This window comes from Humulus lupulus, chromosome 1 (genome assembly GCF_963169125.1).
Source record: "Humulus lupulus chromosome 1, drHumLupu1.1, whole genome shotgun sequence".
Lineage (NCBI taxonomy): Eukaryota > Viridiplantae > Streptophyta > Magnoliopsida > Rosales > Cannabaceae > Humulus > Humulus lupulus.
In genome coordinates, this window is record NC_084793.1 from 135,027,517 (window position 1) to 135,050,031 (window position 22,515).

A 22,515-nucleotide genomic window follows, 5' to 3' on the forward strand; every position below is an offset into this window, starting at 1 on the left:
ATCCGTGAGTCTTTCTACCCTGTGTGGGTATCGAACCCAGTACTCGTGCCGAAGCCGAATGGGAAGTGGAGAACTTGCGTCGATTTCACGAACTTGAATAAAGCTTTTCCTAAGGACAGCTTCCCACTTCCCAGGATAGATCAGCTAGTAGATGCGACGTTAGGACATGAGTTACTAAGTTTCATGGACGCCTACTCAGGATACAACCAAATCCCAATGAACCCAGCAGATGAAGAGCACACGTCATTCATTACAGACAAAGGGCTCTACTGTTACAAAGTGATGCCCTTCGGGCTCTAAAACGCGGGAGCCACCTATCAGAGGCTGGTGAATAAAATGTTCGCCAACCAGATAGGAAGGAATATGGAGGTGTATGTGGATGACTTGTAAGTGAAGACCAAAGAAGCAGCAGAGCTCAACAAAGACCTTGGTGAGAAGTTTGACACGCTCAGGAAATACCGGATGAAGTTGAACCCAATCAAGTGCACCTTCAGGGTATCCTCAGGAAAATTCTTGGGCTTCATGGTCAATTCCAGAGGCATCGAGGCCAACCCTGACAAGATAAAGGCACTAATAGAGATGAGCCCGCTAAAGAATAAGAAGGAGGTGCAGTGCCTAACGGGAAGGGTGGCGACCCTTAATAGGTTTATCTCAAGGTCCACCGACAAGTGCCTCCCATTCTTTGACATCCTCAAAGGGTGCAAAAAGTTCACTTGGGATGAAAGATGTGAGGAAGCATTTGTCAAGCTGAAAGAGCACCTGGGGAAGCCACCCCTGTTGGCAAAGCCAGAGAAGGGCGAGAAGTTGTACCTGTACTTGGCAGTGTCTGAGCATGCCATCAGCGCAGCCTTGGTTAAGGGAGAGAAGAAGCAGCAACAACCCGTATACTATATCAGCAAGTGTTTAGTGGACGCGGAGAACCGGTATCCGGAGATCGAAAAATTGGCCTATGCATTAGTAGTGGCTTCGAGGAAGTTGAGGCCTTACTTTCATGCACATACAATTGAAGTCCTGACAGATAGTCCTTTGAGGCAGGTCTTGCATAAACCTGAGACCTTAGGGAGGTTGATGAAATGGTCGATCGAGCTGAGTCAATTTGACATAGTATACACCCCAAGGGCTTCCATCAATGGACAGGTGCTGGCAGATTTTATAGTAGAGCTCACCCATCAGCCGAATGAAGGAAGGAATGAAGAAGGGGAGCAGCCTGTCATGGAGGAAGAGCTAGGAGGTTTAGAGGAGTGGAGTTTGCATGTTGATGGGGTGTCGAATGAAGGAGGATCAGGAGCGGGCATCATGATGACTGGGCCCGAGGGACACATAATGTATTGCGCAATCCCATTTGGGTTTGAGGCCTCAAATAATGAGGCAGAGTACGAGGCGCTCCTAGCTGGCCTGCGTTTAGCCCAAGAACTGAGAGTGACGCGCCTTCATATCTTCAGTGACTCTCAATTGGTAGTATGCCAAGTAAAGGGGGAGTACCAGGTGAGGGGACCCAAGATGGAAGCCTACTTGGAGAAGGTGAAGGGCTATCTGGGACGGTTGGTGGCATATAATATAGAGCAAATCCCCAGAGAAAAGAATACCCATGCCGATGCACTCGCAAAGCTGGCGTTTACCAAAGATGGTGATATCTTGGAGTCAATACCCGTGGAGTACTTACCCAAGCCCAGCATCGAAGGCGCGGACGTGCACATGATTAGTGTCCCAAGGGAATCATGGACCGAGCCAATCAAGAGGTACTTGGAAGAAGGAACCTTGCCTACGGATAAAAACGAGTCCCGGAGGTTGGTGTACTAGGCCGCAAGATACACCCTGGTAGATGGGGTCCTTTACAAAAGAGGATTCTCAATGCCACTCCTGTGGTGTGTAGAAGAAGAGGAAGCGCTGAAAGTGTTACAAGAGATACATGAGGGAGAGTGCGACAACCACGAGAGCGGACCCTCCACAGCCAGGAAGGCCATGAGACAAGGATACTACTGGCCCTCCATGGAGAGAGATGCGCATGACTTTGCCACGAAATGCGACAAATGCCAGAGGCACGCCAACTACCCTCGGAGACCCCCAAATGAACTGACCAACATGACCAGCCCCTGGCCCTTCACTATCTGGGGGATAGACTTGATCGGCGCTCTTCCTGCAGGCAGGGGTGGAGCGAAATACGCGGTGGTGGCAGTGTACTATTTCACTAAGTGGGTAGAAGCAGAACCCCTTGTGAAGATAACTGCCAAGCACATCACCTCTTTCGTCAACAAATCCATTGTTTGTAGATATGGAGTTCCCTACAAAATTATTTATGACAATGGTACCTAGTTCGAGGGGGGAGCTTTCGATGAATATTGTAGGGAAAAGGGCATAAGGAGGAGTTTCTCCGTGGTTGTGCACCCCCAGGCCAATGGACAAGTAGAGGCCATAAACAGGGTCCTTAAGAAGAACTTGAAGACAAAGCTAGAGAAAATGAAGGGAGCCTGGGTAGATGAGCTACCAAGTGTGCTGTGGGCTTACAGAACCACCCCACGCACAACTACTGGGGAGTCCCCATTCTCCTTGGCCTATGGGTGCGAGGCCGTGCTCCCGGTTGAGGTGCGAGTTGAGTCCCATAGGGTATAGGCATATGGAGACGAGGCCAACCGTGTAGCCTTGGCCGAAAGCTTAGACATGCTTGAAGAGAAGAGAGAAAAAGCACAAATGAGGGTGGCGGTATACCAGCAGCGCACCGCAAGGTACTACAATTCGAGGGTGCGAGAGAGAACTTTCAGAGTTGGCGACTTGGTGCTAAGGAAGGTACACCCTAACACACGAGACCCAGGCGCAGGAGTACTGGGGGCGAATTGGGAGGGGCCCTACCAGGTTGCTCAGTGCGTACCCCCGAACACTTACAAGCTGGCGCGCATGGACGACACCATCATACCCCGAGCATGGAACGCGGAGCACCTGAGGAAGTACTACCAATAAGACGCACACGTCCGATCGTAAAAGAACAAGTGTTGCACACTGTCTTGATGTGATAGGGAGAAGTCGAAGAGGTTACTTAGATAGCCTCCTGAGTAGGTGTGAGTCTTTTTATTTTTGTTTTCTATAAAAACCTTATATGTACCGTTGCAACTATCTGTATGAGACTGTTTATTATGAATGTGATGAATGAAACTGCATGTTATGGGAGAAACTGCTTGCAACCTCTTGTGTTATTTTCCTTCGCTACGTGGGCATCAGCCAAAGTGTCTGCCGAAATAAATTTCACCAGACACTTGGGGGGCAGGATAGGAGACGACAGCATGCGCCTAGCAAAGGGAACCTAAAAAGGGCCCTCTAACGAAGGGTCCTAAAAAGGACCCCTAGCCCTTCTAAAAAGGAGGCCCCTAAAAGGGACCCTCTACCAAGAGGACCCCTAGCCTTTCTAAAAAGGAGGCTCCTAAAAAAAAAAGGGACCCTCTACCAAGAGGATCCTAAAAAGGGCCCTCCATCAGGAGGAAGTGACCCAAAAACAAAGGGACCCCCTATACTAGGGCCTTAAACGAAGTCCTCACAAGGCATCCCTTGGGATCACAAGGATTAGCTACCCTTGTGAACACCAAGGGAGGCCATAGGGACTTACAAAAAAATATATGGTGACGATAATAATAATAAGCCTAGAGTGGCCACCAAGCCGCCTAGCCAAAAAAGGTCCCAAAGGAGACCCTTGCAAAAATAGTACTATGAATAACGACGAGAAGGACGCTTCTCGCAAAGAAATAATAAGAGCGCGCAAGAAAAACATAAAAGGATAACTAGGACCCAAGGGGTCAAAATATCCTTATAGAAGCAACAAAGAGGCACCAAAAGAGGTCTCAGTGAACCCTCTCGTATGGGCTCGAAAGGACCTCCAGCCTGGTAAATAAAAGAGGGGAACCAACCAAACCCCATCATGCAGGCTTAAAAGGGCCTCAAATGCAGAAGAACAAGAAATAAACAACAACACATGTATTTATACATTAGAAAAAAGAGTTCTTAAGATAGTACAAGAGTTACCAAAAGAAAAGTAGCGGTGATAATGATATTACAAAGTTAAAAGTAAAAAAAAAAAAAAGGAGCAAGACTATTTCAAGGCCTCCTAAAGTGGGCGCTCCACCAGGCTACTCGGGCAACGGCCTGTTCACCAAAAGAGGAGAAGTCGAAGTTGGGATCCTGCCTCCACACATTGTAAAGAGCAAGATCTATAGACTTGCGCTCGGTGGTGATCCTCTCCGCCTCCAAAGAAGCCCTCTCCGCCTCCAAAGAAGCGTTCTTCTCCTGAGCCTTCGCCTTCTCCCTCTTTGAGAACAAGTTGGCAGACTTAGTCCGGGCCTTTGACAACTGGACCTTGGTTTCGCTAAGCTCATTTTCGAGCTCCTGGACCCGAGCCATGAGGCAGTCCCTCTCAGCAGTAGATGTGGAGAGAACGTCGGACGTGTCAGCATGCTGAAGAGACACGGTGTAGATCTGCACAAGAAAGTCAATGGCGTCAGCGATAAGTAACAAAAAGAAAAACACATGTACATCTATACATAATACTAATCGACGCAAGGTGCAAGAACTCACCCAGGCCGCGGCACGCCTTAGGGTTTCCCCAAGGTCTGGTTGAGTCACATTCCCTAGACCCCTCCAGTCGGAGACAGGGAGGCCCGAGGCAATTTGAATGTAACGCTGCGCATAAGCTGAGGCCATCCTAGTCACCCAAGGTTTTGCCTCCGCGCTAGGAGCATCTTGTTGGACAGGAACGGATGACCCGCTCGCCGAAGCAGGAGGAGGCGCAGGGAAGGAGAAAAACTGAGACCCTGGTACATTAGAAGGGGGCTCCGCGAGGTCGACGAAATCAGCATCCGGTAAGCCAATATCATGAGGGACCTGAGGGAAGGCGTCACAGCCATCAAGGCCAGGGGGAGCGTAACATCCCGCTGCGGCCTGCGGGTCCAGAGATTGAAAGGCCATGTCCTGGTCATGGGAGCCATAGGGTGGGCATCCCTCGGGGGACAGGGGGCGCTGATGAGATCCCCCACATTCGAGGGGGGCATCCTCCATCTCCTCCTCGGCCTCACCGTCGTGTAGGGACGGCCCAGCTGGCATAGCCATAGCCTTCTTAGACCTAGTAACTGACCACAGGAGCTTGGGGTCAGAGACCGGGGACAGCTGGTGGCGGTTGAGGTTCGCCACAGTAAATAGGACCGCCGCCTTCTTCAGGGCGGAGTCTGCATTAATGAGGTTGTTTATGGCCTCCACCTCCGGCCCAATGACTGAGGGATCAGCAAATTTCCCTGCAAGATCCACGCCAATGTCAGTACAAGCAATAGTGCAAAACAGTAAGTTCTAATAAGAAGAAGAGAAAGACCAGGATACTTACTAGGGCCGGTGCGAAAGCCTTCACGAACCGAGAGAGGACCCTCTACCCAAAAAAAGTCTTGTTTCCAAGGCCCTGTGTTGGACACTGAGCCTTCTATTAAGGGGAGCTCGTTGTTGGCCTTCTGCAGGTAGTAGAAGCCCTTGGACTTGCGTACTCCCATAAGGTTATACAGGGAATGCACCTCTTGCGCCGTCGGGACACGTTTGACGTTTCCCTTGAACCAAATGAAAAGGAAACTTAAAGTCAACCAACTGTTGGGCGACAGTTGAAGAGGGGCCAAATTGAAGTAGTTGAGAACCTCCACGAAAAACGGGTGCAAAGGAATGGTGCCACCCGCCTTCAAAATCTGCTCACTCAAAGCCACAAAACCCTTCTCAGGGCGGTCGGCCCGGCAGCCCTCCTGAGGAGCATACAGGGCGTATTCTGGAGCAACACGGTAGTGCTTCACGATCACCTTCAATTTTTTCAGAGACACGTGTGACACTAGACTGGACGCCAGTAGAGGGGCGTCGTCCTCTTCCTGGACGGACACCTGTCTGCGTGCTTTCGACATATCTGCAAAATCAAAAGAAAGATGTGAGGAAGAGGCAGAACACTTAACCCTCCATTTCTTCTTCCTAGCACGAGTTTTCCATCGAGGGAGCGATGGTGGAAGCACTAAGCTAGGATAAATTGAGACTAGGGGCTGGGGAGAGGAGCTGGCAGCCTCATGACCGTCATTAGGCGAGAAGGGAGTGGGAGGTTCTGGCGGAAGGTGTCCCTCCATAAATTCTAACTCCCACCGCAATTCAGAAAAGGCCGTCCTCAGACGCGCTATATGGTTACTAAGGTCTGGGGGTGAAGGTCCTCCATCTCCTCTCGACACCGAATCAATTTCGCTCTCCACCACCCAAATTTTACGCCTAAGTTCGGCCATGCACTCAAGGTGGCGGATGCGGTCTTGCCTTAAGGAGTCATAGTCCTGGTGAGGGTTTCCCTTAAGGGACTCTGAGTCTGAGGATAGGTCAATAAACTCAGCCCTTGGGGGTATGTCGGATGGGCCGTCACTGGCCATGAAACCACGTCCCAACAGCAAAAAGGGGCTCACGTATAAAAGAGGGGAAGGCTACAAAACACAAAGGAATAGGCTTAATACCTCTAGATGCAAACGCCCTAAATGGCCTACTACAGGGTATAAAAAAAAAAAAACAAAGAGGAGGGGCGTGCATATGGTCAAACTCACTACAAGCTCAGACTAATGTACCCCATCCCAAGTACTGCTAGTTTGGACCCGATATAAAAAAAAATAATAATAAAAGGGGGAAGGAAAGAAAATATACCTCAAGCGATTAAGAGAGCGAAGTTGGGGTCCTAAAGAGGTCGAGGAGCGAAAAGCACCAAAGAGTCGAAAATGCGCGTCTGCAAGAATGAACCAAAAAGATGTGTTAGTCATAAAATAAGACACACCAAGAAATTAGCTCATATAAAAAAAAATGAAACTATGGAAAAAGTGAGGTTGTGGGGGATTGAACCTTTTACCTCTTGAAAAAAGAAGGGTTCTCCAAACCACTAAGCCAAAGGAATAAGGTGAAAATATTAGGCCATGCATGAGGACCTATTTATAGGAATCAAGGTGAATAGTCTACAAGAGCACCTAAAGGTATTCTCCTAGACTGGGGGGCAAGTGTTAATGCTCATAATCTCATCAAGAGAAAATATGAGGCCGAGGCAAGGCCCTTGGGCCACCGTCATCTCAGGAGGCCATCGCACCTCACCTCAGCCATACGCAGGGCCACCATCTCGCGAGGCCAACACTCGGGCGAGGGGCAATGCAAGGGGTGGGCTCCTCCGAGGACGCGACATATTGAGAGCCTCATATAATGAGGCAGATCACTATATTGAAAAGCATGCTTTGTGAGAGCTTCCGAGGAGGCTTACGCACACCATCACATGGCCACTCGGGAGGAGGAGGGCCTCCTGAACAGCTAGGGAGCCAAGCCATCAAGGGGGTCGCAAGGAGGGCGTCTCGTCACCCATCCTTAGACGTCTACCAGGGCCACATGCCTATCGCCCAGACTCGTGAGTGACCTCGGGAGGCTTCAGGCATCTCATACCAAGGACCCAAGATCTCCACCTCACACCAAGGGTCCCATTCCTTACACCTTGAGACCCCTATGCTTAGGAGATCCAGTACGAGTCGAATGGGACATATTTGTACGACCTAGTACTGAGTACGGATACCAGTGCCAGTGAGACTGCTGGGGTAAGAGTCATGGTCCGTACGTCTACGGCCATAGGTCAGAGCCGACACCACTACCTCCTGCGCCACTACGCCTGCCACCGCTCATCAAACACGGGTACAGACAAGTAGTGGAGACACCCTCCTGACACCTGCTCCTGTACAGGATGTACGACCACAACCTCTGAAATTTCCAATATCAGCAAGTAACAAGTTCAATTGGTACTTTTCTTTTTTTGAATGTGAAAATTTTAAGGCAAGTGGTAGAATTTGAAAGGTATTATTAGCTCTGTGTTGAAAGTTTTAATTAAACTTATGCCATGTGTGATGCAGTTGATTCTGAAAATGACAATGCAGCTATGGAACCAAAGGTTGCCAAAGTGACTATCAATTTTAAGGACATAAAGCGAATTGATCATTGCATCCCTACAATGCAAGGTAATTATCATACATACTCCCATATAACAGTTGTGAAAAAGTACTGTAAACTCATAGCAGTAGAAGACATATCCTTTTGAGAGGAAAAGTCTAGGAAATGTTATCAAGAAGTGTAGATGCTTGAAATATACATTACATGTTGACTGTGTTATTTGTTAAGATCCCATTATTACTGGGTTGTATAGAGTTCAGACTGACTCAGTGTAAGCTTAAATCCACATTGCTAGTTTTTGGGGTGAGACTTGAGATTGTATGCTTGTTGTCGTATATTTTTTGTCTACTTGAAATTTGATGATACTTTGATTAAAGATATTTACTGTAAACTCTTGGGCTTTTAATTTATCACTGCTTGTTAAATAAATAAATTTAAGTAGATAAATAAACTTCAGTTTGTTTTGTCTAGTTATTACTATGTCACAACTAATCTGTTACTGAGAGGTCACTTGGCATTTATGCAGCTAGCGCTAGCCCCACCACCACCACCATTTCAAGAAGGCTACATCCTCCTCACGAACACAGAATAGGAAAATGGCCCTGAAACCCAGCAAACAGGGGAGGCACAACCACCTTCCCTTGACCCCATCATTGATCAAGGCCCAGCTAAAAGAATGAAATTCTGAATAAGAGGTGCCGCATCATAAGTTATGTGTCCAGAAGTATATATGTAAAGATCTAAAGCTAAGTTAATCACTACAACTTTAAATATCCGCTAACCCCTAGGCCTTTTTTGGTTGTGGTAAAGATCTGAAGCTAAGCTAAGTTAATCACTACAACTTTATGTTAGGAAAAAATAGATTGCCTCAATGGAAATAGCTAAGAATATTACAACTCTAGACAATATATTACAAATAAATATTGATTGATTGAATAAGGTTACAACTCTATAACTAAAAATACAAATAAACTAAAGAACAAGAAGAAGAGAAGAAGAATAGAATAATGAAAAATACTACTCAAAGCAAAATATTACAAGTAAAGTAAAAGTGTTTGAAATAAAGAAAAGAAGATTACAACTCAAAACAAGAAATATAAATAAACAAAAGAAAAGAATATGAAGATGAAGAGAAATAGAATAGAAAGAAAGAACAAACAATCTAAATGGAAACAACTCTCACTCACACTACCAAAGTGAAGAGTGTTGGGGATCACCAACTTGAACAAGGTTTGAAACCTTTGTCCAAAAGCTTATTTTCCCCTAACTCAAGCACTAAGGGATCTCTCACAGATTATAGGAAATACTTTATGGAATTATCAAGCCTCAAGGTGTTTCTCGCCAAGTGATCTAATGGATAGAAATGTTCTGTCTTTCAAGTGAGCTATAGGCTCCTATTTATAGAGTTTAGAGACACTCTTTGAATTTTAAATTCCACCAACCCCCATGGATGTTACCAATGTTTAATCGGATTAATATGGAATTAAAAATGAGATTTGAGAGTTATTTGGGTATTTTGAGCCGTTCAACAAAGATTGAAAAAACTTAAAAAAAAAAAGGTCAATTTTGGCCTGTGGCCGCGACCATTGACCATTTTCAGCACTTAAAAATGTGCTGTTTTTCCAAATGATTCCAAACCATCCCAAATGATTTTGTAACTCCCAAAACACATTATTAGGGTTAAAATCATATCTCTAATAGCCATTTCACATATGGCTTTATGAAATTCATCTCAATATTCTGTAACACCAAATTTACACAATAAAGGGTAATATTTGGAAGTTACAAATTTGTAACACCAAATATGTTACATTATTTGGATATATCTCATATATCTAAATATTGTAACTCTCTATTATATGTTACAATATGTGACACTCTTTGTCACATTTATTTAATCTAAAACATTATATTATAATATAATATATTATTACATTATATTATAAAATAATATAACATTCCCCCAATAGATTAAATAGTTATCTATTGTAACACTTATTTAAGCAATCATTATATTTTAAAATATAACATATCCCCCACTTGATTAAATAAGAACTCTCTCTTATAGGAGTCATTGCATTAGTGCATAAAGCAAAATGTTTTTCAACTTGAACTTTACTATAGTGTAATTATCACTAAATTTGACGAAAATTTGGTTGCACTAGGCATTGAACCATCTTTTCATGTTAACAAATCGGTGATAACACACACACCTTTGCGATGTTTTACTTAAGACCTCTATGTCTCGCTTGCACCGTTAATGGCCATGTGCACTTTCCATTCATGGACTTCTTGAGAATACTCCCAATTCTCATGATAGGCGGCACCGCCCCTAGGTTGATATAGGTACAATTCTTACAGTATTTTGTTACCAAAAATACTTGTCTTCACGAGACTGAATTCTATTAAAAAACCTTTTGGTTTTAACTCTCAACTTGGTAGCACACAAGTACTCAATATCTCAAATGGGACTTGTTTTGAGTACAACTAATATTCACTTGATTGACTTGTTGTTACCTATTGAACCTAACACTAGTTGCATAACTAGTGTTAAGAAAGGTTACCATCAATTGCGAATCTCTTTAGGGAGTTTAAGTTCCATCGCTTGAGATGATGCAGCCACTAAATCCCTCGTTAGTGGCTTAGTGAAAGGATCCGCCAGATTTTCACTTGTTCTCACATAGGATACTAAGACGACTCCTCTTTGAATCAATTCTCTTACATATCCATGTCTTAGACTAATATGTCTAGACTTCCCGTTATACACTCCGCTGTATGCTCTAGCCAATGTCGCTTGGCTATTACAATGTATCAATATAGTAGACACATTATCTTTGATTAGGGGAATCACTATCAACAGATCCCTTAACCATTCGGCCTCTTTGCCGGTAGCAGCTAGAGCTATGAACTCTGCTTCCATAGTGGAATGAGATATACAGGTTTGTTTCTTGGAACCCCAAGAAATTACACCTCCACCAAGTGTAAATACCCAACCAGTTGTGGACAAGTTGTCCCCAAGATTGGATATCCAACTTGCATCTTGTGGATGCTCAAATTCCACCAAGGGAAAATATGGAGGTTTACCCTCACTAGCCTCAGGCAATCTGAGGAACCCAATATTTTTCCCACAACCCATGTCTCTTAGGAGGCCTTAATAAATATGCACCGAGAGATCTGAGGGGTCATGCGAGGCCCAACCTAGTTTTGTCCTGCGCGCTGAGCCATGCCACGTGAAACCCCCATCTCACTCCTCCGCGCGCGCCCATGAGAGGCCCCCGCCTCGCTCTTCCGCGCGCCCACGTGAGGCCCCGCCTCGCTCCTCTGCGCGCCCCCACACGAGGCCCAAGCCACTGCTCCACACGCGCCCACTCGAGGCCCAGTCTCGATCCTCCGCGCACTCACGCGAGGCCCAGCCTCGCTCCTCCGTGTGCCCATGCGAGGCCTAGCCTCACTCCTCTGCGCGCCCACGCGAGGCCCAGCCTCGCTCCTCCGCGCGCGCCCATGCGAGGCCCCGCCTTACCTCCTCCGCGCGCGCCATGTCGCACCTACAGCAGCACTCACACGTGCCAGGGGTGTCCTTAGGGGGTCTCGCGGGGGATGGCCTCGCGTTGGCTGCATACCTGGGCACCCCGCAGGACCTCTCACGTCGAGCCCCCTTAGCCCAGCCAGCAAAGTTTAACTCTCATGCATAACTTTTGGAATGTACCTGCAAACTTAAGGGAGTCAACGTACGAATGTGGTACCCCTGCCAGACAAGTAGTGGGGGTGCCAGGAGAGGGGGGGCGCAGCATATGTGTCTGAGGCATGATGTCAGAGTCGACACCACTACCACCTGCACCACTCCTCTGACATTCGTACGGTCGGGTAGTGGAGACATCCTCATGGTACCTGGCCATGTACTGGTACCAACCCCACTACCTCTGAAACCACTATCCTGACAGTGTACCTGCGTACTGCCTGGTCCCCTGGACCACATTGTATCAGGGGCCACTAGAGCCCATTATAAAAGAAACACCACTTCCACTTGGAAGGGGTTGGAAAAATTACTGTAGCATTGCACCATAATCCATACAAACAGATTTCACCATTTTTCTTCTGCAATTACTCTTGGAGTTCTTGCTTAGATTTTTAAAGCTTTTCTTTTGATAATCTCTGCGTTGCAATTTTTCTAACTTAACTAAGTTGATGAGTTCTCACCATCAACAGTTTGGCGCCATCTGTGGGAATTTAAGTACCAAGCTACTGTTCTACCATTACTCCCAGCAAGAAGAAATGACGAGACGTTCAAAGCGACTCAGGGAGCCACGAGAGGTGGAAGTCTACCTTAACGGAGTTCAGCTGAAGGCCTCCATGAAGGATCCTCCTCCACCCAGAGATATGGAGCCCCCAAGGAACCCTGAGGTTCATGAGGGTGATAGGGAGGTCTCATCACCGGCCATCCCGCCCGGTGAGAATCCTCCAAGGACAACCACCGCACCACCCGGGAATGCCAACCAGTTCCCGCTTCCTAAACCACCACAAGTACCGAACTCCGGCCGGAAGGACCCGGGCCCCTCGACGCGTAGACATGATAAGCATCCCCGGGTCCATTACGTGAGCTCGAGTTCTAAATCTCGGTTCTATGAAGAGGAAATACGTGAGCTCCACCATAAGAACCAAAGGTTGGAGACCACCCTGGAGAATATGCAAGAGGTGCTGAATGGCTTATTGCAAGGTAAGTCAAGCGTGACCCTGCCCAAGAGAAAAGAGAAAGGTCAGGAGGGGGCGGACACCACCATTCCGGTAGACGATGGGAGGACTCGACACTCCACTAGTAACACCCTCCGAACGAAGCAACGAGAACATCCTGAACCACCGAAGCAGGCCCAGAAACCAGAGCCAAAGACCAATGCTTCCCCTTGCAACGATGACGAGGTCACCTCAAAGAGAGCACCCTCAGATTTATGGGAGGAGCTCAATAAGAAGAGGGCAGTTAAAAGGACCACGCCCCCTATGGCGCCTCGGGAGGGCAAAGGAAAGGGGGATCTTAACCCGTCCGCTTTAAGGGACTCCCTAAGCAAGAGGAGACAAGACCTGGACACAGAAATGAGGAGCCTGCGAAGCAAGATCATCGCCGCCTCTGGAGGTCAAGCTTTTGAGGAAGAGTTTGACTATGAGTCACCCTTCGTTAGGGAGATCCAAGCCATCCGGCTCCCTGCTAATTTTAAGGCGCCCCATATGACCCCCTACGAAGGAAACACAGATCCCTGCTAATTTGGATGCATTTAACGATCTGATGAAACTGAGGGGAATTAGTAGCGGAGCCAGATGCCATTTCTTTGCTGTCACATTGAAAGGACCCGGATACAAATGGTTCAAAAGACTTAGGCCAGGGTCTATCAGGTCCTGGCAACAGTTTTCTGATGAATTCCTCCAACAGCACCACACCGTGCGGGACTGCACGATGCCAGGCACCAGCCTTGCCAATGTGAAACAAGGAGAAAAGGAGAGTCTGAAGAGCTACATTCACAGGTTCAACATGGAGGCCGTTAAAGTGGGGAACCTGACCCGCCGGGAGTTAAAAATGGCCATTACAGATGGAGTGCGCCCGGGAAGAAAATTGTGGGATAATATGCTGAAGAGGGAAGTCACCGACCTAGATGACTTCTACGAGAGGGCGCAGAAGTACATTCGTGTGGAGGATGGCCACACAAACTTAAAGGCAGGAAAGGAGGAGTCCAGCGTAAAGCCCCCAGCTAATGAAGGGTCGAATGGAGCGAAGAAGAAAATGGCATATGAAGGGTCAAGGGATGATCAAATGAGAAAGACCAAACGGGGGAAGCGGTCATAGGAAGATGGCTTACACTTTCTATATGAACCTTACAGATACCAGGGAGCATATCTACCTCACCAACGAAGATCGAGTTCCCTTCAAGAAGCCCCCACCGATGAGAAAGGACCGGTCCAAATGGAATCCCAGAAGATACTGCCGGTACCACAAGGATATCAGTCACACAACAACAGAGTGCATCCGTTTGAAGGAAGAAATTGAGGAGCTCATCCGCAGGGGGCATCTAGGCCGATATGTCAGGAGAGAAAGGCCGAAGCCGGAGGACGAGCCTGCGATACCCCCGGTGCAAGGTCGAGCCCCAGAGATACAAAGGGAAGTCTGAACCATTTTCGGAGGTCCAGGGTTTGGGGGAGATTCTCGGAAGGGACGAGAGAGGTATGCTAGGGAAGCCAGGCGAAGTCCGCCACCCTGTTTCATGAGTTTGGAGCAACGACCCCCGAAAAGCTTCAAGGGAGAAAACGACTCGATCACATTCACAGAGGAGGATGCACGGGGGGTGCATTTTCCCCATAACGACCCACTGGTGTTAACAGTTAAGTTGGAAAATATGCGTGTGCATCGGGTCCTGGTGGACAATGGAAGCTTAGTGGATATCCTGTATCGCCCTGCCTTGGAAAAGATGAGACTGGGCATTCGTCACCTGAAGCTCTGCCAATCTTCCCTATATGGATTCATGGGGGACTCGGTGCAATCCCTAGGGATGATCGAGTTGGCACTCACCATGGGGGAGCAACCCCGGCAGACTATAGTCATGGCTAACTTCGTCGTGGTAGATTGTGTTTCAGCTTTCAATGCAGTATTGGGGAGACCATCCCTAAGATAATTGAAAGCCATAACTTCTATATATCACTTGGTCGTCAAGCTCCTGACTCCAGGAGGAGTAGCTAGTATGAAAGGAGAACAGAGAGAAGTGAGGGAGTGTTACAACACCTCCCTCCACGCGTCTGTGAAACCATAGGAACCAATGGCCATGGTGATACACGAGGCCCTACGTGAGCCCGCGGGGAGCCCACAGGAGCTAGACCCCCAAACCATGGAGGAATCAAGAGCAAAACCTGTGGAGGAAGTAGAGGAGGTTATTGTAGTGGAGGCACCGTTGAGAAAACTGAAGGTAGGAAAAAACCTGCAGAGCGAAGTGAAGGAGGAGTTGATAAGGATTTTGAAGGATAATCTGGATGTATTCCCGTGGAGTCACAAAGATATGGTGGGTATAGATCCCAGTGTTATGTGCCACCATTTGAATATCTCCCCTGAAGCGAGGCCCGTTAGGCAGAAGAGGCGGACGTTGGACCCAGAGAGGTACGCAGCCTTAAAGGAGGAGGTCGACAAGCTGAAGACCAATGGGTTTATCCACGAGTCATTTTACCCCATATTGGTGTCGAATCCAGTACTAGTCCCAAAGCCGAATGGAAAATGGAGGACTTGCGTCGACTTCTCAAACCTGAATAAAGCTTGTCCTAAGGACAGCTTCCCGCTCCCGAGAATAGATCAACTGGTGGATGCGACGGCAGGGCATGAATTACTTAGCTTCATGGATACCTACTCTGGATACAACCAGATTCCTATGAACCCAGCTGATGAAGAGCATACGTCATTTATAACGGATAAAGGACTCTACTGCTATAAGGTGATGCCCTTCGGGTTGAAGAACGCGGGTGCCACCTATCAAAGGCTGGTCAATAAGATGTTCGCTAACCAGATAGGGAGAAACATGGAGGTATATGTTGACGATATGCTGGTGAAAACCAAGAATGCCGCAGAATTCAACAAGGGCCTAGGTGAGATGTTTGACACACTTAGGAAATATCGAATGAAGTTGAATCCCATCAAGTGCACTTTCGGTGTATCCTTGGGGAAATTCCTAGGCTTCATGGTCAACTCCAGAGGCATCGAGGCTAACCCTGATAAGATAAAGGCCCTGATAGAAATAAGCCCACCCAAGAACAAGAAGGAAGTGCAATGCCTAATAGGAAGGGTAGCGACCCTTAATAGATTTATTTCGAGGTCAACTGACAAGTGCCTCCCCTTCTTTAACATCCTAAAAGGGAGCAAAAAGTTTGCTTGGGATGAGGAATGTGAAGAGGCATTTATTAAGCTGAAGGAGCACTTGGGGAAGCCACCCTTGTTGGCAAAACTTGAAAAAGGTGAAAAGCTATACTTATACTTGGCAGTGTCTGAACATGCCATAAGCGCGGCCTTGGTTAGAGGGGAGAAGAAACATCAACAACCCGTGTACTATATCAGCAAGTGGTTGGTGGATGCGGAGAATCGGTACCCAGAAATTGAAAAGTTGGCATATGCATTAGTTGTGGCTTCGAGGAAGCTGAAACCCTACTTCCATGCTCATGCAATCGAAGTTCTCACTAATAGTCCTTTAAGATAGGTCTTGCATAAACCTGAGACCTTAGGAAGGTTGATGAAATGGTCGATTGAGTTGAGCCAATTCGATATCGTTTATACCCCGAGAGCTTCAATCAATGGACAAGTGCTGGCAGACTTCATAGTGGAGTTCACCAGTCGGCCGAATGAAGAAGTGAAGAAGGGGGACGGTCAGTCATAGAGGAAGAGCAAAGGGGTCTAGGGGAATAGAGCCTACATGTAGATGGGGCATCAAATGAAGGAGGGTCTGGAGCAGGTATCATGATGACGGGACCCGAAGGACACAAGATATACTATGGAATCCGGTTTGGGTTTGAGGCCTCCAACAACGAGGCGGAGTACGAAGTGCTCCTGGCAGGCTTGCGATTAGCCCAAGAGCTAAAGGTGACACGCCTTCGTATTTTTAGCGATTTGCAATTGGTGGTGTACCAGATGAAAGGTGAATATCAGGCGAGAGGTCCCAAGATGGCTGCATACTTGGAAAGGGTAAAGGGCTATCTGGGACGATTGGTGGAATACAGCATAGAACAGATCCTAAGAGAGAGGAATTCCCATGCCAATGCCCTCGCAAAACTGGCTTCCACTAAGGATAGAGATATCCTGGAGTTGATACCTGTGGAATACTTACCTAGACCCAATATCGTAAGCGCAAACATACACATGGTTAGTGTCCCAAAGGAGTCGTGGGCTGAACCGATTAAGAGGTACCTGGAGGAAGGAACCTTGCCTGTGGACAAGAAAGAGGCCCAAAGGTTGGTGTATAAGGTGGCTAGGTACACCTTGGTAGATGGGGTTCTATACAAGAGAGGGTTCTCGATGCCACTTCTGGGATGTGTAGAGGAGGAGGAGGCGCTGAAAGTGCTGCATGAGATATATGAGGGTGAGTGTGGCAACCATGAGAGCGGACCCTCCACGGCCAGGAAGGCTATGAGACAAGGGTACTACTGGCCCTCCATGGAGAAAGACGCAAGTAACTTTGCCAAGAAATGCGAAAAATTCCAGAGGCACGCAAACTACACTCAGAAGCCCCCAAATGAGTTAACTAGCATGACCAGCCCCTGACCCTTCGCTATCTGGGGGATAAACTTGATTGGCGCCCTTCCCGTGGGTAGGGGAGGAGCGAAATACGCAGTGGTAGCTGTGGACTACTTCACCAAGTGGGCTGAAGCAGAACCCCTCGTGAAGATAACGACCAAGCATATAACCTCTTTCGTCAACAAATTCATTGTCTGTAGATACGGAGTGCCCTACAAAATTATCTTCGACAACGACACCCAGTTTGAGGGGGGAGCCTTCCAGGAATATTGTAGGGGAAGAGGGATAAGGAGAAGTTTCTCAGCAGTAGTGCACACACAGGCCAATGGGCAGGTGGAGGCCATTAACAGAGTTCTTAAAAAGAACTTGAAAACCAAGCTAAAGAAGATGGAGGGAGCCTGGGTGGAGGAGCTGCCAAATGTGCTATGGGCCTACAGAACCACTCTGCGCATGACCACTGGAAAGTCCCCATTCTCCTTAGCTATGGATGCGAGGCTGTCCTCCCAGTTGAGATGCAGGTTAATTCCTTCAGAATACAGGCGTACGGGGATGAGGCCAACCGCGTAGCTCTGGTTGAGAGCTTGGACATGCTAGAAGAAAAAAGGGAAAAGGCACAAATGAGAATGGTGGTATACCAGCAGCGCGTAGCAAGGTATTACAACTCGAGGGTGCGAGAGAGAACTTTCAGAGTTGGCGACCTGGTGCTGAGAAAGGTACTCCCCAACACGCGAGACCCAGGGGCGGGGGTGCTAGGGGCGAACTGGGAGGGGCCCTACCAAGTCGCTCAGTGCATACCCCCAAACACTTATAAGCTGGCGCGCATGGATGACACCGTCATACCTCGAGCATGGAATGCGGAGCACCTTAGGAAGTACTACCAATGAGGCATCCGCACCCAATGCAAGCAGTATCAGTTTTCAGCATGTTGCATGTTATCTTAGCTTGGTAGACAAAAATCAAAGAGGTTACTTAGATAACCTCCCAAGTAGGTGGAAGTTTCTTTTTCTTTTTTTTAAGTAAGTCTTATATGTATAGTTGTAACCTGAATTCTATGAATGAAACTGGTCACATCTTCGCACACTATTTTTTCTACTTTATGTGGGCATCAATCATAGTGCCTGCCGAAATAAACTTCACCAAACACTTGGGGGGGAATAGTGGTTCGTGAGGGCAAAGCACACAGCAAACAGGAGGATCCTAGAAAGGACCCTATGCATCAGGAGGATCCTAAAAAGGACCCTCTAGCAGGAGGATCCAAAAAAGGACCCTCTAACAGGGGATCCCAAATATCGATATATGATATTCTTCACAACAAAATCCAAGACTCTCTTCGAGGTGATGGTTGCTAAAGGTTCAGCCTCTACCCACTTTGTGAAATAATCAATTGCAACTACTGGATAATGAACTCCTCCTTTTCCTATTGGTAGGGAACCAATTAAGTCAATTCCCCATGCTACAAATGGCCAAGGGGATGAGATCATGGTTAGCTAAACTGGAGTAGCTCAGGAAACTATGGCAAAGCGTTGGAATTTGTCACACTTTTGCACATACGAGATTGAGTCCTTTGTTAAAGTGGGCCAAAAATAGCCCTGTCTCAGTACCCTTAGAGCTAGGTTTTGCCCCCCAACCTGATCTCCGCAGAAGCCTTCATGTGCTTCTTGCGAAATAGCCCGTGCTTCCTCAAGTAGAACAAATCGCATGAGGGGAAATGAATGCCCTCGTCGATATAGGATCCTCTCAATCATAGCATACCGCGAAGCTTGATTTAGCAGCTTTCTTGCGTCTTTCCTATCATCAAGTAGCCTTCTGGTTGTGAGGTACTCCACTATGGGAGTGATCCAAGTCGATTTTATGTCAATCATTTTGACCTCAACCGTTCCTGCTATTATACTCAAGCTTTCCAAGAACTCTACCAGAACTACATTCAATGTATCTGCCTCTTTGGTGGTAGCGAATCGAGCCAGAGTGTTGACGGTGAGAACTCGTCAACGATATAAGGTCAGAAAACTCAAAGTATATTGCAAAAGATATGTAGGAAGAAGATGAAAAGAACTTGAAAGAGCAAAAATGCATAACTACAATGGAGCAAAAATCGTATATTCCTTAATTGTCTGTGCATACAAATAATTTTCTAACCCCAAAGCCTGAGGGGTCGAAGCCTATTTATAGATGGGATCTGTTGGCCCCAGATACAAGGTGGTCCCAAGGGACAAGATCGTACGTCGGTACATTGTCAGGGTAGTGGGGCAGTATGTAGGTATGTTGTCAGGGTAGTGGTGTAATACGTAGTGGTGTCAGCTCTCGTACTTGGTCAGAGGCATGCAGAACGTGCCACCACTTCACGTACTCATTCGTGTCACCACTTCATGTCGGACATAGATGTCAGAGTCATGCATTTGCCACCTTTATAGTTGTATATTCCATACTCATATGCATGCCTTGTACCTGGTGGTCCATCTTTCATCTTGAAGGTACCATTTCCCTCCAATCCTCCTTATATTCTACTGAGTGTTAGAGAATAGTGTGGGATCTTCGTTAACGTAGAAGGAATTCAATTTGCCAATTTTCCACATTGAGGCACTTATAAGAGGTGAGCCTTTGGTAGTGAACCTCACCTCATGAGGTGCGAAAAACGGAGCCTAGTACAGTGAGGCATCTAGGCATTTGATTCTAGCAATGATGGAGTTTAGCATTTGGGCACGCAACACCTCTCATAGCGAGGTGCCTCTTCACTTACTCAGCCCCACAACTCGAAGCCTCTTCCTCCCTGTGGGCCTCGCGACAAGTCAAGCGAGGCTCAAAGCCTTGCACAGCAATCCTCACGCAGTGCCCCTCGCGCCACGATCCTTGCACCTCAGCCCTCGCACAGTGCCCCTCGCACAGTGCCCCTCGCACCACGCCCCTCGCCCAACGCCCCTCGCGCCAGGACCCTTGCGCAGCGACCCTTGAACCACGAACCTCGCGCAGTGACCCCTTGTGCCACGGCCCTCGCCCAGCGGCCCTCGTGCAGCGACCCACGTGCCACGACCCTCGCACAGTGATCCCTCGCTTAGCGAGGGACTATTCTCCTTGCGGACCTCGTGCCAACTCGAATGAGGCTCCTGGCTTTGCGCAACGGTCCCACGACGTGACACCCTTCTCTCCGTGGACCTTGCATAGCGAGGGTGACTTCTCAGGGGACCGTACGCGGGTCCTTAGGTGAGTGCGGGAGTCTCTTCGAGGTGGCTTCATCTAGAGACCTCTCCGCATGACGCACGGGAAGCTTCATGAGGGTCTCGCATCGGGTCTTCTCAACAAGGTATCCTTGGAAAGCGACTTCGTGTGCAGGTGTTTGATTGTACTCGAGCCTCGCTCCTTCGCATTTCACGCAGGTCGGGCCTCACATAGCGAGGCCCTTTTTAATGTTAACCGCACTTGGCAGCGTCTTGGCATGTAGCTTTTTGCATAGTGATACGCCTCCATACACAATGCCTTCAAGAATGAACTCTACTTTAAATATTTCTTGGGAAAGAATCCCACATTCACACAGAGCATCAGCGTTGGAATTCTGCTCGCGGGGTACTTGCTCAATGGAGCTAAACTCGAACTCAGACAACTCGCTCTTTACCTTAGTCAAATAGGTCGCCATCCTGATGCCTCAGGCTTGGTATTCCCCCAATATCTGAGTGACTATGAGCTGAGAATCACTAAATCATTAGAAGGCTTTCTCCTTGAGCTCTTTCGCCACCCTTTGCCCTGCCAGTAGGGCCTCATATTTTGCTTTATTGTTTGTTTCTTCAAACCCGAACTTGAGGGTTGTATGGAAACGATGTCCTTCAGGTGTGATTAAGATTATCCCAGCTCTCGATCCATTTTTGTTAGACAATCCATCAATGAAAATTTTCCATAATTCCTGTACCCTTGCACCTGCTCCCTTATTAGCTCGTACTGAAAACCTGTGCACTCAACAACAAAATTAGCAAGGGCTTGGTTCTTGATTTCCATTCGTGGCATGTATAAAATCTCAAACTGGCTAAGTTTGATGGCCCATATTAATAGACGCCTTGACGTTTCAGCCTTTTGCAAAACCTGCCTTAAAGGTTGGTCGGTTAAGACGTGAATAGAATGGGACTGGAAGTATGGCCTGAGCTTCCTTGAAGCCAAAATGTGACAGAATGCAAGCTTTTCTATCAATGGGTACCGTGATTCAACTTCAAGAAGCCTCTTACTTACATAATATACGGGTTTCTACACCTGATTTTCTTCTCGAACTAACACAACACTGACTGAGTTTTCTGTCACGGCTAGGTAAACAAACAAACATTCTCCAGATGTGAGTTTTGATAGTACGGGGGGTTTAGCTGGGGGTTCTTCGATCCATTCAAATTTATTGTTTCCCCTGAGCAAGTTGTAGAATGGTAGACACTTGTCAGTGGATTTTGAAATGAAGTGGTTTAAAGCCGCCACCTTTCCAGTTATGCTTTGCACTTCCTTACGTGACCTGGGCGAAGGCATTTCTAACAATGACTTGATTTTTTCTGGATTAACCTCTATCCCCCTTGTGTATACTATAAACCCCATAAACTTCCCAAACGCAACTTTGAAAGTGCACTTCTGGGGATTAAGCTTCATGTCGTACTTTCTCAATATGACAAAATATTCTTCCAGGTTGGATACATGGTTACTGTAGTCTTTGATTTGACTAGCATATCATCGACATACACCTCCATGTTTCTCCCAATTTGGTTAGCAAACATTTTATTGACCAACTATTGGTATGTAGCTATGGCATTTTTCATCTCGAATGGCATAACCTTGTAGCAATTACGTTATGCTCAATCATGAAACTTGTATGCTCTTGATCTGCAGGGTTCATCACGATCTAGTTATATCCAAAATACCCGTCCATGAAAGCCATGAGCTCGTGAGAAGTCGTGGAATCTACCAACTGATCAATTCTTGGTAGTGTTAAACAATCCTTTGGACAAGCCTTATTAAGGTCGAAGAAATCGATACAAGTTCTCCACTTTCTGTTTGGCTTCTGGACCAACATGTGGTTAGCAACCCAGATCGGGTATTTTGCTTCTCTAATAAATATGCATTTAAGTAGGTGAGCTACTTCTTCCTCTAACGCTTTAGATCGTACTATCCCCAAAAGCTTCCATTTTTAGGACTTTGCTGGCACATTCTTGTCCAAGTTTAAAGTATGAATTATTACACTCGAATTGATTCCCACCATATCCTTGTGCGACCAGGCAAAAACATCCAGATTCTTCCTTAGGAACTCGACCAACTCCTTCTTCCTTTTGACTTCAAGATTTTTTTTCTAATTTTGACAACTCTTGAAG